The sequence below is a fragment of the Pezoporus wallicus genome, unplaced genomic scaffold, assembly GCF_028554395.1.
Source record: "Pezoporus wallicus isolate ANWC-B61680 ecotype Strahan unplaced genomic scaffold, APGP_CSIRO_Pwel_v1 contig_2871, whole genome shotgun sequence".
Classification (NCBI taxonomy): domain Eukaryota; kingdom Metazoa; phylum Chordata; class Aves; order Psittaciformes; family Psittacidae; genus Pezoporus; species Pezoporus wallicus.
The window spans coordinates 182,679-198,638 of record NW_026640775.1 but is presented as its reverse complement, the minus strand read 5'-3'; the positions used below and the strand labels follow the sequence as shown (position 1 = coordinate 198,638).

Below are 15,960 nucleotides of genomic sequence, written 5' to 3'. Positions count from 1 at the left end.
GAAGAGACCATCCCTGTTTCAGGAATCACTGTGGGTGGCATGTCTCTTCCTTCAGTGTCCCCTGGGAGTCCTCTATAGAGACCAGGACCCTCCAAGAGCCGCTGCTGGCCACATCAGCTAACACTGCAGAAGCGGCCTTTCTAAATGCAAGTCTTCCTGATGACTGGTTCCTGGGGAAATACTGATATAACAGGTTTCCACCCCTTCTATTCAACATATACTTCTATGGATGAGGTGCTCCAGGTTCATAAAAAGGGACAGTCCTTTGCAGATGAAGAATCTACCAGTGAAGGTGGTTCATGATCCGGAGACCTTGCTCAGCCACAAATTCCCTGTGACACATCAGCGAAATTAACTCTTTGGGCCTTAGTATGCAGTTTCTCCTCCATAAAGCCATGTTGGGAGGGGTGAAAGTGTGTGGGAAGTGGAAGCATCCCACCACGTGAGGTGCCCCTGCATCTGCACTGCTCATAGGGCAGTAGGAAAGGTGCCCTGGCTGTTGCATCATTGCAAGAGAGGTGGGGTTTCAGTGAGGGGACCATATTGGTGGGACACCTTCACCACCATGGTGGGATCACTGATGTTGCTGGGGAAGGATTTTGCTAGATGTTATCCATCCCATGAGTGTATGGTAAGGAGTAAGAGAAGAAGGGGCCTGTCTGCAGCAGGATCCCCAGCATGAGAGCCAGGGCCAGCTTTTGTCCCCTGCCCAGCCCGGGGGCACAGCACTGGTATTGTCCCAGGACTGCCTGGGAAAATGGGAGGGGATCCCTGTGAAATCTTTCCATACAGTAAACCAGCGTCAGAGCAGGGGAGCGAGGGGGGAACGGCACAGGCAGTCAAAAACACACACACACACACCCGGCAAACAATACCCGCAGTGTGCTGAGGGAAAGGGAGACCCATGAATTGGGAGTTTGATAAGGATTTTCTCCCGCGCGTGCCCGCTCTCTCAACAGCCCCTTCAGTTTTCCCAACACCCCCCCTCCCCGCCTTTTCCCTCTCCGTCTTTCTTGTTTGGGCCTCAAACAGTGTGCCGTCTTTGTTCGGGATACAGGTGAACGGCAATCATGTGATGCACACACACAAAAACAGGCTTTTTAAGAGCGTCCAGCTTGCTCCAGACCCAAAGACGGGAGAGGACACCCGGGCCAGGAGGAGCTGAGGCGGCGGCGGTGGCCCTGATGGGGACAGACACTGGGATGGACGAGCAGGCACCACAGCCTCTGTGCAAAATCCCCTTCCCATGGAGGTGGGCAATGCGAGGCAATGAGGGGCAGGAGGGGTGGAGGGGGGGCAAGGTTTGGGATTTGGGGGCTGGAGGGGGTCTTATGCAAGCCTACTTGCCTGTGTTGGGCAGGCTGATGGGGGCTTGCGCTGGCCATGATGCTTTGGGAAGGACCATCCCAACATCAAGCCAGAGAGGGAGGTGCAGAGGTCTCCTCTTGTCTCCTTGATGGGGAGGGGAGATGGATTTCCAGTGCCAAAGCCAAGCCCTCAGCCCTTCCTGGCTCCCATGTGGGATTTGCATCTTCACCAGCATGAGGCTGGAAGGGAGGGTTCGATGAGGAAGAGGAGGGTGGCCAGCCCTCCTGATGGAAAGGGGGAATGTCTCCCTGCCTGAGCTGTGGTGCAGGGAGAGCTGAAGGGATTTGCTCAGTCCCATGGTGGCCTAGGAGCAAGAAAGGGAGAGGACAGGGCAACCCAGGCAGGGTTGGCAGGGATAGTTGACCCTTACTGGAAGTCCTGCTGCCCTGGCCAGAACTAGTGTATCCAACACCCCCAGTGAGGACTGCATGCCCCCTTTGGTGTGGAGGTGCCACAGGGCCCTATTACACTTGATCAGCATGACCATAAAATAGCTGGGAAGCTGGTTACTCAGTCCTGGGGGGAAATGGAGGCTCGTGAGGGTATGGCCACGTGACCGTCTGAACTATCCACACAGCAAGTCAGGAAAGAACTGGAAAAATAGCAAGGTTTCGAGAGGTTATTCTCTTCATTTGAAGATTGCCTGCGGGTGATGCTCCAAGAAAAAGAGGGGAGGAGTAAAGGGAGAGGCCACCGTAATGCTTGGAAAACCTATGGTTCTGCAGCTGGCTTCACTCGTGAGACATCATGGGACATCACTGATAGCAGCCCGTGAGAGGTCAGGACCAGGACGTACCCTTTGCCGGAACATCCAAGCCCAGCCCTGTCTCCGCCACTTCCTCATGCCCTTCTCTTCAAATTCCTCACCGATCCAATGTCACAACCGCCCTTCCAGGCTCCCAGCTTGTAGCTTGCTTTCATGATCAGGAGGAGCAGAGAGTGCCCAGCGCCCATATTCATGTTACCCTCCATGATTTTGTGGCAGCTGCGATCTCCAAAGAACCCTTCAATTTGCCCTGTGCTATAGGCATCCTTCCAACAAGGAGACGGGCACAGGGACCATTGCCGTTCTCTGGGCTTCATCACCCCTCACTGGTTTTGACTGATGCTCCCCGTAGGGGTCCTGCACCTTGCCAGATGTGAACTGGATGCCTATGAAGCAGCACAAGGAGAAGGTGTTGTGGGGTCCCTCAGGGAAAGCAAAGAGCTGGGTTGGGCAGCACCACATCGTGTCCGTGGGGTTACAGGACAGCCATCTGCAGTGGGTGTGCAGGACTTCTTGTCATGGGGTACCAGGGGAAGCAAAAGGCAGGAGATGCCTGGAGTCCTTTACTGCCTGACCAGTGTGACTGCCAGCCCAGCGTCCTGCATAGGGCAGCTAAAGAAGCCTTGCAGTGGCTGCCCTCCTCGGGGGTTATCATCCCCATGTGCGACAGGGTGATGCCGATCAGTGCATGGCCCTGTGCTCCTATCACCCCAGCATGGAATGAGAGTCCTTGGGAAGCCATTTTGGGATTGGGACTGGGACATGTTTGCAGAGTCCCACCTGCCTCTGGAGCAGGAGAAACCTCATTCCCTCTCCAAAGAAGGCATGGTGAGGGATGCAGGTGCAGGGAACCACAGCACTTCTGCCACTGGTGTGTGTGCCTTGATGCAGTCAAGCAGGAGATGTTGTTCAGCAGCATTCTGTGCTCTTAAACCAGTGGGTTATGGTGCCAGCTGCTTCGGAGAGGTGTAGGGAAAACTGTGTGGAAAGGAGAGAGAAGAATCACTGCTGAGCATTGCGAAGACCCCAGGCAGCTCCTGTCCTGTCTTCTTGGCCAGCCCAGTGTTTCATGGGCATGGTGAGGGCTTGTGATGGCTAAATGGGACAATTTTCCTGCATTACTCTGGCCTGGGAAGATCAAAGATGAACAGGGCAAGCATATCTGTCTGCTACCTCCTTTGATGGGTGGCACGAGCCTCCCTGGCCGTTAACCCCATCGTCTCCTGCCGGAGAGGCCAGGTCTACTTCCAAACACAGGACCCCAGAAGTGAGCACTGAAGGGATGGGAAGCTGGGGGAGAAGAGGATGGATGTGGTTTGCCTTTTCTCACATGGAGTCTGGCATATCCTGTGTGATGTAATGGAGGGTGCTCTTGGTGTGCATGAGAGAGAAGAGATGCCCAGAGGGGAGAGGAAGGGAATTGTACAAGACTGGGCAGACCAACCAGAAAAGGGGACCCTCCCGACAGGACCTGTGGCTGTAGCAGCACTGAGTGACCCCAGTGGGTGGCTGAAGCAGACCCGGGTGGTCTTCACCCTCTGCCAGTTCTCAGGCTGCAGGGAGGCTCCTGCGGAGTCGGGGGAAGGGTTAAGTCAGGAAGGCTTCAGCCTGCTGCCTTGGCCCCTGTAATTCCTCCAGAGAGTAGGACTGGGAGAACAAGGAGCCCTTTCTGTTCACAGGAATTAATAGCAAAGAGTCATCTGGGGTGTCATTCAAGCCCTGATCAGCTCCCGGAGGAATGTGAGGGAGAGCAAGTGAGGGAGCACAGCCCGAGGCCGAGGCACCACAGCCAGGGCAGGAGCAGTTTGGCTGGTAACCAGCGTTACCGGCTGGCATCTGGGGAGCAAGACCCCTTCACCCCAGCCTCCATGTCCCCTCTGCCCTGTGCAGGGGCTCACCATGACACCCATTCTCGAAGGGCTTCCACCAGCTCCTAAGCTTGTTCCTTGTTACCCATCACTTTGTATTGGGAAGGGGGGAGATGTCCCAGCCCATCACCACCACTGAACCTGGAGGGATGGGCCAGGCAACCAGGCGCCAGCACAACCCCACTGCGCTCACTATGGACATGAACTCCAGCAGACACCCCCTCTGCAGCCTCCAGCCTGTGATGACCATGGGGTTTGTCCTCCCAAGCAAGCTTGCCCATGGAAAGGATCTCCAGGGAGCCCTCAAACACGGCAGGGGACATGGGGTAGTAGCTCAGGGGAGCACAAAGTTCAGTGCTGAAGCCTTTGCTGCCTTACCATCTTGCCCAAACTAACTCAGTCGTTGCAATTTCAGGAGAAAAAGATCAGGTCAAGGAGTTACCACACTAGTGTTTCATGGTGCTGCTTCATGGCCACACAGGAAAGCTTGAAAGTGCTGCATAGTGACACTGCAGTGTTGCCTGTAGTGGCAGTCAGCCCCAGTGAGACACGCAGAGATTTTGGCTACTAGCTGAGAAGACCTTGGAGTGGTCAATCCTGTTCTGTGGCCTCCTCTTTGCCTGCATCACGGAAGGCCCACATAACTATGCCTGGTAGCACAAGATGACCCAAGGCTCTGGTGATGTACGTGTTCAACCCTAGCATATGGACAATGGGGTCTTCAGGTCTGCCGCATGGGGTGTGATCTGAGCTCACCAGCCTGGCAGTGAGTGCAGTTCAGGCAGACACATCTGTGTGAGTTGCAAACAGAGCCATGCTGGAGTGCACGAGTTGCTTTTGCTGGCCAAAATGCATCTCACCAAAGTTTCCCTTCCTCCCCCCACACACCAGGTCAGCCCAAAACCAGCTGTAAGCAGTAGGGCTGCATCTCAGCATCCTCTGAGAGATGCACAGAGATGCCAGGATGGATTCCTCTGTCCCCTCCCCTGTCCCGGCACCACCGCCACCACTGCCGCCACAATGAGTGCGCCTTGTCGTAGAGGGGTTAATAAATGATGCAAGAAAGGAGCTCTTTAATGCACAGTGACCTTTGGCCTTTCATAAATCACAGTGTTGGGCTGCAAGTGAGCGGGGGGCGCAAGGCAGTGGGGGGAGAGGACGGGAGGGGGTCCCTGCAGCTGCGCCACGGAGTTGACATTGTTCCCACCATCACTAAAGTGCAACAAATCCCTCTATTGTGTTCCTGGTTTATCTGGTTCCTCTTGTTTATTAGCAGAGGTTGTTTGGCGCTGGCTCCAGCCCTGGGCGGGTGGAAAGAGTGTTGGCACGCACCAGAGGAGGGGAGGGAGGGAGTGGGGGGGATTGGGATGGGAGGACGAGAGCAGTTCATCAATGGCTGTATTGTCCCATCTTTTTTGTTGCTCCTGTAATGATATGTTCAAAAAAAGGGGATTAAATAAAAAAAAAAAAAAAAAAAAAAAGAGGGGGAGGTAGGGGGGAGACGAGAGAGGGAGAGAAAGACAAACGGCACAGAAGGACTTGGTAAGAATGGCCAGTCTGGGCCTGCAGCGGATGCTGTCGCAGCTGGGGAGGATGGATGGGTCGGGACGGAGCCACAACGGGGCTGCTCTGTGCCTTTATGCTGCTTATTCAGGTTGGGAGTCGTGAGCCCCAGTGGTTCAGGCTGGGCCCACCTGGGCCAACTCTATTCATGGCCAGCGGGGACCATGTGCCACAGGAGCGAGGGGCTTGGGATGGCAGGGAAGGGGGAGGAAGGCTGTTCTTCACATCCCTGGGGTCTGAACCTGCCTTTGTACAGAAGAGGCAGTTGGGGGAGCAGAGCATCTTCTCAAAGCACTGGCAGCATCCTTCATCCCACTTGGTCATCATCCCCCAACCTACCCACCCATCCTGAGAAGTACCAGTGCCCCTTCCCAAATTTCCAGTTTCTTGCACCCAGATCTTGCTTACACTTGCATTTTTTCTCCTGGAGCTGCCTGTGGACACGTGCACATGGAGAGCTCCACTGGTTTTCATAGGGAGCAGCAGGACAGTGCTGGAAGATGGTGGCACTTTGGTCACTACTTTGCCTAAAGCCAGATGACAGCACAGCTAAAACCGACACGGCCACAGCAGCTTTGCTCATGCTCTGCCTTTTGCTACCCATGGAGCTGAATGGATGCAAACACCCCTAAGAGGTGCACGTCCCACCATAAACAGCCTTTTTGAGATCAGAGTGAAATTTATTGAGATAAGAGTAAAATTCTATCTGGGATACTCAAGGACCTCTTCTAGTTCGTCTCAGGATGAACTGGTTTTAACCCAACCACACCAACCATTTCTGCTCCAGTGTGTCCATCACCTTAGAGGTGTTGCATGGGGGCACCACACATGCACAGGAGCTCAGAGACTGAAACATTCTGCTGAACTTTAAATGGCAGGTTTTATTTGGTGGTTATTAGGCTCTTGTGTCTGACCTCTCATCTTTCAGCTTGGGTCAGGTTTTAAATGTAAAATGCCGGTTCGAAATAAAATCTCAGGAATTTCCTTCGAAAATGTCCATTCACAACATTTTGGCATTTAGAAAACAGAGTAACTCAGGAAGATTGTCTTGAAATGAAATGGTTTAATATTTTAAATGTCTCCCTCCCACACTTGCTTTCCAGCAGCAGTACTTGTTAAATTTGGCCTGGATCTGCAACTGGTTTCGTTCCCCTGAAGACCCATTTCTTGGCAAATCATTTACCAGTAAATGCTTCCCCCATACCAGTCGTTCCCACCCTCGGATGATGCCACATCCTTGCCATCTCTGGGAGGTGTCAGGGTCTCCACCAGGTGCTGGAATGTGTTTGGATTCTTAGTTCCCTCGAGTGCCACCTTGTCTCCAGTGATCTCAGGACCCATGGCAGGCCTGCCCTCAGCCTGTGCCACCCGTTCCCTGAGGGTCAGGCGCGAAGCCCAGCAGTGGCACAGCTCTAACTTTGTGTCCTTAAAAACTAGAGGCTTAAACTCATGTAATGTGATCACACGTTTGTGTGGCTGCTGCTTAGGGTGTTTCTAAAGGGACATGTGAGGAGCTGGGCTGTGAAGATCTGAGGCTGTAGAAGTGAAAGGGGGGGCTGGCATGGGACAGACTCTCCCTTACTGCAGGGATGCATGGCAATCCTTTTCACATGGGTGGAAAACGCAGTGTGTCAAAACTGAGAAATATTGCTGACTTGATTAAAGGTAATGTCTTTAGGGCCCTCTTTTCCCATGTAAACATGAGAGCGTGAACCACCCCAGTGGCCACACAGAGATGAGTGTTCAGCTCCCCACTTTCTTCTTTGCCTATCACAAGTCTGATTGGCTTCTCCACTATAGGAAGTTCCCAGACTTAATTCTGTCTTCCCTCAGTCAGATATCCAACAGGTACCTCCATACCCAGTGTCATCCAAAGCATCTTCATGTAATCTCTGAAAAGAAAGAATGAATAATTCCCACCAGCAGTCAGGATCACTGCTTGTTCAGATGAAACAGCCAGTTTCAACTTGTCTCCTTTCCTCCAGTCCAGTGCGAGGGGACTTCATAGGACTTCTGGATTACAAATATGAAGAGTTATAAGGTTTTCCTTGGAAAAATCTGGTCACACAATGAGTTTAGCAACTGGAAACAGAGTAAAGTTTGCTTGTGCCAGCTTGAACTGGTGGCACCATTAACCCTACACCTGAGCTGGATAGTCACAGGGATATATCAAAGCCAAATTCTCTTCTGAGACTGTCATCTCTCTATATTCCTCATAGGCAGTCTAAGTTTTGCCTAACCTAAGGCTACCTACCAGTCTCACCAGCCCTCACAGCAGGTGGCACCGGTGACTTTGAAGGAGATGCTCTTGTCTGCCCAGAGTAGGCCATGTCACATCACAGAAAGGACAGAGCTCTGCAACCTGGATATAAAACAGGCAAGTGCATCCATGAGTGTCCTCAAAGACAAAGACTAGCCTGAGCTGCTTCTCCAGAGAACAGTATCTGGATCACACCATAGATGATCTCAAGAGCATTCAGCAGGTAGTAATGAGGACTGGTCAGGCTGTTCCTGCAACGCACTGTTGTTTGCAGCAGGGAGCACCTCTCCTTCACATCAACAGCTAATGGAAGAAAAATAAATTCTCATCATGCACATTCACGCACACGAGGAGGACCTCTCATCCCAGCCAGTGTGGGAGACTCTCCTTGGACACTGAGGTTTCCGCTGTGCTCACGGTGGGCCTGACTCTGCTATCAGTGGCATCCCCTGGGGCAGGGACAGGACAGTGGCACTCACCATGAACTTCCCTGTCTGAGCGGTTATGAAGAATCTTACCATTAGGTTTTGCTTTCTGAACCCCAGGGAAGTTCAAGGAATCACTTGTCCACCAGCGATGGTCTGGGAGTTTTTAAATGACTATCAACATTAGGCTGGACATTCTTAACAAGCCCAGATGAAGTTCCTAATCAAGAGGTACATTTGGGACATTTTAAACCCAAGTGCCACATCTTGGGAACAGCACAGCCCCTGCACCTCCACAGAGAACTGTACCCTGTGCATTTTGCTCTGAAGCAGAGGGGTCACAACACATTGCCCCCTGGGATGCAGGACATGGTGACTAGAGGAGCATGGCACTGCTTGCCCAGATGGGAACCAGGACTCCCCGGCACCACCGGCTGCAGCAGTGCACTGCCTGGAGCACAGCTGCCTCCTGTCCCCTCTGTCCCCTCTCCTCCCTACCCCCCCAGAAGACCACACAGCATCCATGGTCCCCTGGCCACCAACATGGCACCTCCATCAGGGGTCCCCTGCTCACTGGTCAGCTTTGTTTGAATCAAGGCATGAGAATTTGTCCCTCATCCACACAATCATCTTGCCTTTTCCCCCACAGCCATCAAAATCCTCCTTCCCTGCCTCCCTCTTTCTCCTTCCCGCCGCCTCCCCCTTCTCTCCCTGGAACTTCCCTGCAGCTGCAGAGCTGGCCAGACAATCGGGTGTTTTAGAGAAATACATTTTTGGGCTAATTTGCCATGCATAAGTGTTTCTCTTACCCTTTAAAGGCAGGGAACAAAGAGCACATTCTCCGGGAGCTCTGCCCTGTTGTGAGCAGCCCTGCAGCTGTACAGCACTGTGCTACCCTCCGCTCTCCTGCTCCACTCTCTGCTAGCTGTGTAAGGAGATGGGGCTCTGCTTCTCCCTGGGACAACACCATCTCCTACCCATCACTACACGTTTCTGGTTTATAAAAGCAGAGCCAGAACAAGTGGGGAGGGAAGGGATTTGGCAGCACTGCCACCTAGACTGACTTGCCAGGTCATCCATGTACAGTATTTTATGTTGACACATTGTTTATCGGGAAACAGTCTGAATTTCCCTTTATTTGAGGCTTAATCCTCTGTCCAAGTATTTATGTTGTCACTTCAGTAAGTCACACTGGCAATGCATTACACACACTATTTTAGATTGCATGAAATGTTGCACTATCAAGGCAACCTAGTCATTAATAAAATCTCATGTGTGAGGTTTTCAGGTCCTATTAACTCACTTCAAACACCAGCAGCCACCCCTCATTTGGGAATTTCTCTGAGCATTTTCCTTTTTAAGGCTTCTTCAGGAAGAAGATGCAGATGTTCTGGCATGAACCACTCAGAGGCTGTAAAAGGAGGAGATGGCCGAGAGCTGTTGGACACTGAGGAGCTAAAGATTTTTGTCAGCCTTTTGGGGAACCTATTTCAGCACTTGCTGAATAATCTTTTTCCTACCCATGGAAAGTTGGTTCAGCATTTGGATTCCTAAATGGTGCAACAGGTTTTGGTAAAAGCAAAATGAGGCTTTTAAACCAGCGAAGTCACTTGCAGCACTGTATCCAGGCAAACTCTTCCCATCAGCCTGCTCCCATCCACCATGAATATTAACTCGGTTCAAAGCAGTCTTGTTTTCATCTCCAAGTCCAACACAGTGTAAGGCAGCTAATCCCATCAGGTCTAGCCTACCCAGAACACGCTCATCTCAAGATGCCATCTCAAACCTGCATTCAGATTGCACTCAGTCCATGTTAAGTTTGGCTCAGTCAGATCAAAGCCAGTGTAACTCATGCCAAGCCAGCCATACCCAGGCCATTCTGGGCAAACTCAAGCCATGCTCCATTCAGGGATTAGTACAGTCCAGCCTGTCCAGTTGCACTCAAAGTCTAACCCAGTAAGGGGGTAAAGCAGGATGTGCCAGCTGCAAGGCAACAGAAGCTCAGCTCTGAGACACTTGAACTGTGTCTTCAGGTAGAAATGTCTGTATCTCACAGAGGTCATCATGGCTTTAAGAGCTTGTGGCACTTGATCTCAAACAGGTTAACAGCCTCGGTCCCCCGAAACACCCTGCACATCATACCCATACAGATGCACCCATTCTTCAGTTCTTCCTCACATGTTGTGCCTTATTGTTTTGCCTCCAGCAGATCCTCTTGACTAGAATCCAGATGGATCTCTTGAAAAAAAAAAAAAATGGGACTTTGTTTTGAAATTATTCCATCTCTTTTAAGAATAGATAGGAAAAGAGGGAGAAGAGAGTGGAGAGAGGGAAGGGAAGGGCTTGGCTTTGGGAAACATGCAATGCAGTAAAAGTTGGAGGTCTTATGGACTGGAGACTAAGATTCTGAGCATCTAACCTAAGAAAGGCCAGTCTGGAAGAAATGATAGCTGGAGGAATATACAGTAGAAGAACGTGTAGGTGGCAACACCAGCCAAGTGGTAGGACAGTGGGACAGGTCGAGCCTCACCTGGCACAGCCCACTATATCCCAGAGTTCCTTCCTCATTAAGGTTGGTAGCCATATGGATGTAAGAACTCAGTGACAATAGCAGTCTGTTAATGGAACCAAGGCTCAAAGACATGTATTTGTTGATAGTGTGGTGGCACTTGTTCTACACAGAACACCACCTGATCTTAGCTCAACTGAGATCTTAATGCTCTGAGACTCCTGCCTTGCTGTACTACTGTGAATGATTTGTATGAGGGAGCAGTGGAGAACTTTGAGCTTCTGAGTTTCCAAACTTCATTTCAAACTCCAGGACTTGCTCTTCTGACTTTACAAGTGACTCCAGTAAGTGCCAGTCAGGTATTAAAACCATAGTGCCAAGAAAAAGTCAATTTCAGATGAAATTGGAGCTGCTATAGTGAAAAATCCCACTGAGCAATGGGTTTAATTGTATTTAGCATCCCCCTGTAGGAGACTGAACTTGAACATCACTGTGTGATGTGCCCTGGCAGGGCTGCAGGGCACATCACACAGCACAGGTGGTCTGAGTGGCACAGGCAGGTTGGAAGCCAAGAACAGGTGCCAACACAAACATCCCAAAGCCCCAGAAGGAGCAAAATTCAGCTCCAGCCTTTGTGGTTACCATCTCCGTAAGCCAGAAAAAGGGAGATGATAGAAAGGAGAGGAACGGGAGGGAGAAGTTTGGAGAATGGGGGAGGGCTGGAAGCCTGCAGGCTTCTGTGGCCACATGATTTTCCTGGTTGTTTTCAAAGTACCACTCTAACACACAAGCACAAGTCCCATGTGATTGCTTACTTATGAAAGCACAGTCGTAATGTTGTGTTTATCTCACATCCGCTCAGCAACCCACCTGACTGCGGGTTCCATGGGCCCCCCCTGCACCCTCCCCATCTCTGCCAACCAGCCAAGGGGGATGGGTGACCCACGAGGGGTGGACACTGCTCCTGTCCTGGCGAGGTGGGGAAGAAGAGAGGAGGATCATCTTCCATTATCCAAATGCTCTTTGCTTTCTCTTTGCCTGGCCCTGTGAGAGGTGGCTCCAGATGCAGGGTGCTGTCCTTTCTGTACTGTCATGGGGGGAAAAAGCTTTGATTTCAGATCTGTCTTGCTTCTTTTAATTTGCAGAGCACCTGGAAGCAAGCTCAGGTAGAAACTGACATGGTGCATGCTGATATCCCACTTTTGTTCTTCAGATAGGTGCAGCTTCTCTTCCCTTGGACAGAACTTTTTCTTACCATCATCACAGAAGTCCTCTTTCACTCAAAGGTTCACTCGATAAAACAGGAAGCCTCCTTAGAAAGGGGAGAGAAGAGGGTAAGGGAGAGTGTTCACAGTGAAATAAAGCTGGTTGTTTCTTTGGGAGTGGAGACTTTCACCTACCTTCAACTCATTCTCTCTCTCAGAGAGAACCCCTAATCAAATAAAATTGCTCTTCTCAGTCAAAGGGAGGTCTAAGACGTGAGCAAGAGACATGCAAGTGTGTGAGAACAGAGTTTCTGAAGTCCAACAGTAGGAACCGAATTAACAGAAGTTGTGATGGGACAAGCTAATGCTGCAGTAAAAAATGCATTTTATGGTTGGTGTTTTCTCTCTCCACAGCCTGAGGCACCAGTGTCCCTAGATAAAAATGTCTATGGAAAAGATTTATCACCTCATATGCTGCAAAAAAACCCTCCAGTGATCTTTGCCAAAACCAAAGCTCCTATGAAAAAGGGACATCTGACATTTTAAGACTTTGGTATGGTCAAACCACCGAACGTCATTCCTACCTCCTCTTCCCAGACAATAAATCCTTAGCTTAAATTGCCCAAGAGCCAACATCTCTACCTCACCACACAGATTACGCCTCCCATGGCCATGCCTCTTTCCTGCACACTCAGTAAATCGCCTCCATGAAGGGTTAATTCAACCAGGGCTTTTTACTCCAAGTTGTTTTCTAAGTAGCTGAGAGAATAGGTCTCTTGTTACAAACATGGCTTCTGGGCATTTGGTGATGCTTTCCCTTTTCTTTCTCTCTGTACCACAAAAGAATCTTTTGTTCTCTTGTCCCTCTGTCTCATTTACTCTCCCCCACCCTGCTCTGCCTCTTCCCTCCATTGGCTGCCAAGTGACTAAGGAATGGCAAAAAATGACCATAGCGCAGTCATGGCAAATATTTCTTCAGCTATTATCTGATAGAGACCTTGAGCATCTATGTGAAGGGCCCTCTGCCTTCCCTCGGGCTTCTCCTGGAGATGGGGAAAAATGAGTCAGACACAACAGGGCAGGATATAAGTCAAATCAGCCCAACATTCTAATGGAAATGTCTTGCGAATAGAGTCATGGTGCCTGTTTTGGGAAAATCAAATGATAGGGACCCATAACTGGCAGGACTCCAGTGGCTGCTTCAATGGGTCTAGATTTTTATAGGAACTCTGCATTTATTAAAAAACACATGGGAGGCACAAAAAAGTCACTTTCTTGCCTCCACATTTACTGATTCAGCTGTTTGTAAGCTGGAGCAGACACTTTTTGTTGGATGGGTTGTAATGTCTTTACTTTCTCCACACGATTGACGTAAATGTTTTTGTGCATGATCTCCTACCACAAAAAAGCTGTGGCAAATCCCCGTGGGACATCTTGTCTTCCCACACACCATTAAAATTATACGTCAGGCATTCCCACAGGCATCCTTCTAGCTATAGTCTTCTCCTTGAACATACTGCTTCACCGAGTTAGTTTACACGTACGTACATAGATATTTAAAAGTTCACATGACACTAAAGTCACTGCAACTTCCACAATGACCTTTCTGAAACAGAAACAATTCCCCAGCCAAATTCCCACCTCCCTACCTTTTAGAGCATTCGGATATATTCTTCACTGATACTGCCTTCTGAAAGAAAACAAAATTCTTTGGTCTCACCTGAAGCAAATCTTGCTGTTTCTGCCCTTCTGCTCATCTTCTTCTCTAGTGACCCTTTTTACTCTTCTGACTACCCTTTGTCCCAAGTCCATCTCAGTCTGTGTTGTGCCTCAGGTGAACACGGCGTAAACCTCCTGACTCCATTACCAAGCTTTCTGCACTCTTCTCCCATCCAGTGCCTCAACTGTTTTGAAAGGCCCTTAAAACAATCTTCACATTGCAGCCTTAGTGACTTCCCGCACACATGCACACAAAGCTGTGGATGTAAGGCGTTATCTGCAGAAATTTTATTCCTGTAGAGAAGGGGAATGGACTATACAGATAAAAGGGCCATTATATTCCCACATTAGAAGGCTTTCTTGTCTAGTGGATTTTAACCAAGCTGGTTAAACCGTCATGAAAACGGTGCACTGACCAACTCCTTATATGACTGTGCCCACAATAAAGATTTGTGCTAAGTCAACCCTATCTGTTTTGAAACTGCATGCAGAGCAGCTTTCATTGTAAAAGCATCAAACCCATCTAATATGTAACAATTAAGGAATACACAACAATCCTTTTCCTGCGTCCTGGTTTCATAGCATCTAAATGTATCCCAGCACAAACACTGAGATCCTCAGTGCAATCCCAGCTCGGCCTCACTTCTTCTACAGTAGCTCTGTCATACCGGGTGCTCATCAGAAACGTACAGTCAGCCTTAAATCAGTATCTACTGATCACTTAAAGGTGATCAGTAGATAAACATGGGTCACCTCCATCACAAAGGACAACCAAAGCACCCTGAGATGAAGAATGTTACCCCAGAAACTCAACAGTTCAAATGTGCATCTAATGCTACAAACATAAACCTCCCCACCAAGCAGTGCCCCTGATAAAGCAATGCACTGCTGGATCCTCTTAGAAACCCCCATTTAGAAATGGTGAAAAAAGGAAAGGATTTGCTTCTCCCTGGTTCCAATTCCTCTTCACAGGGTGGGATCCCATAGTCCTGCAGTAGAGACTAATCTAGTCAAAGGCATTACACTGACTACAGAGCCCCATCAGAGTCATCTTTGCACCCTGTGGAGACCAAGAGTTCAGCTGTTGGTCCCTTTGGAAAAAAGCATCTACCACCATCTCTCACAGATGAGAAGCCCAAGGATGGATTATGGATTCTTGGATAATTCTGGATGAATCAAAAAAAGAGAGGGGGGATAGCTGGATCGCTAAATAAAGCCAATGAAATCACATGTTCCGCCTTTTTATCTGCTTCTCTCTTTCTGCTTTTGGATAATAAAGCTTCCTTTGATACAGAAGAAGAGGGATGTAGGGAGCGCAGGGAGAGGGGGTGCCAGAGTCACCCCAATGGCCCCTGGTCACTTATCCACGCTCCTTAATGGGATGTTCCCACTGACAGAGACAGAAAAAGACAGTGATCTCATGATTCCACAGATGATTATGCAAACAACCTTGGGAGATGAGGGGTGAAGGGGACAGGAAGAGGGGTAAAGAATGATTGAGGAAAGGAGAGAAAGGGAGAGGAAAGGGTATGAGTGACAGGGAGAGGGGGTATGGGAAGCAGGACCTTGGAGGGCAACTGTGGATGGCATTAGAAACTGAAGGTCAGAATCCAAAAGAGGATATGTAGAGGCACTGTAGGGAAAAGGAGAAGTAAAAGGAGTCTTGAGATGAAGGGTAACAGGCCTGGTGGAAGAACGTTAGGTGTGACATTGTATGGCAGGACTGAGGGCAGGGTAAGGGATAAGATTTGACTGAGTTATCGAGTATGTAGAAATGGGAGGCTGGACTCAGAAACAGTGTGGTGGGATGAGGAACAAGGACTTAATATGAGTGTGCGAAGGAAAGGAGGGAGAAGCACCTATGGGGTTGGGAGCAGAAGGGGTACAACTTGCTGAAACTTGTTACTTTGACGTTCTGCTTACACAAAACCAGGTCACCAAATCTGCCAAGAGAATAATTTTGGTTTCTCACACCCCCAGAGCAAACAGATGCTAGGAATGTGATAGGGAGAAAGATTACCTGAGGCGTTCAGCCACGTTCAAGGGAGGCAGTGATGAGGCAGTGGGACTGGAGACAGGCAGCCTGGTTTCAACTTTGCCTGGGCTGATTTTTGTGCAGGAAACCTTCACACCTGCACAGAGGAGCACTCTGTGTATATTATACCTCACCTGCCAGCAGCCTTTCCCTTAAGCCTTCTTCCTTTCCTTCCCTTCCCTTCCCTCCTACCCTTTTGTTCCTCCTTCCCTTCTTCCCTCACTCCCTCCATCCTTCTTTAC

General features: G+C 49.8%; 1 long non-coding RNA gene across 3 annotated transcripts; it reads right to left on the bottom strand.

The window, feature by feature from the left end:
- Window positions 1-7,342: 7,342 nt before the first annotated feature.
- On the bottom strand, window positions 7,343-15,892 carry LOC130605246 (uncharacterized). 3 transcript variants are annotated; one of them, XR_008973646.1, is made up of 3 exons: window positions 15,704-15,892; window positions 10,393-10,488; window positions 7,343-7,647 (listed from the first exon to the last, which is right to left on the bottom strand). It is a non-coding gene; the product is annotated as an uncharacterized LOC130605246 (long non-coding RNA). The 3 variants fall into 3 exon arrangements; XR_008973645.1 differs by having other exon boundaries at window positions 9,554-10,488; window positions 15,704-15,876; XR_008973647.1 differs by having other exon boundaries at window positions 7,343-7,578; window positions 9,554-10,488; window positions 15,704-15,876.
- Window positions 15,893-15,960: the final 68 nt, after the last annotated feature.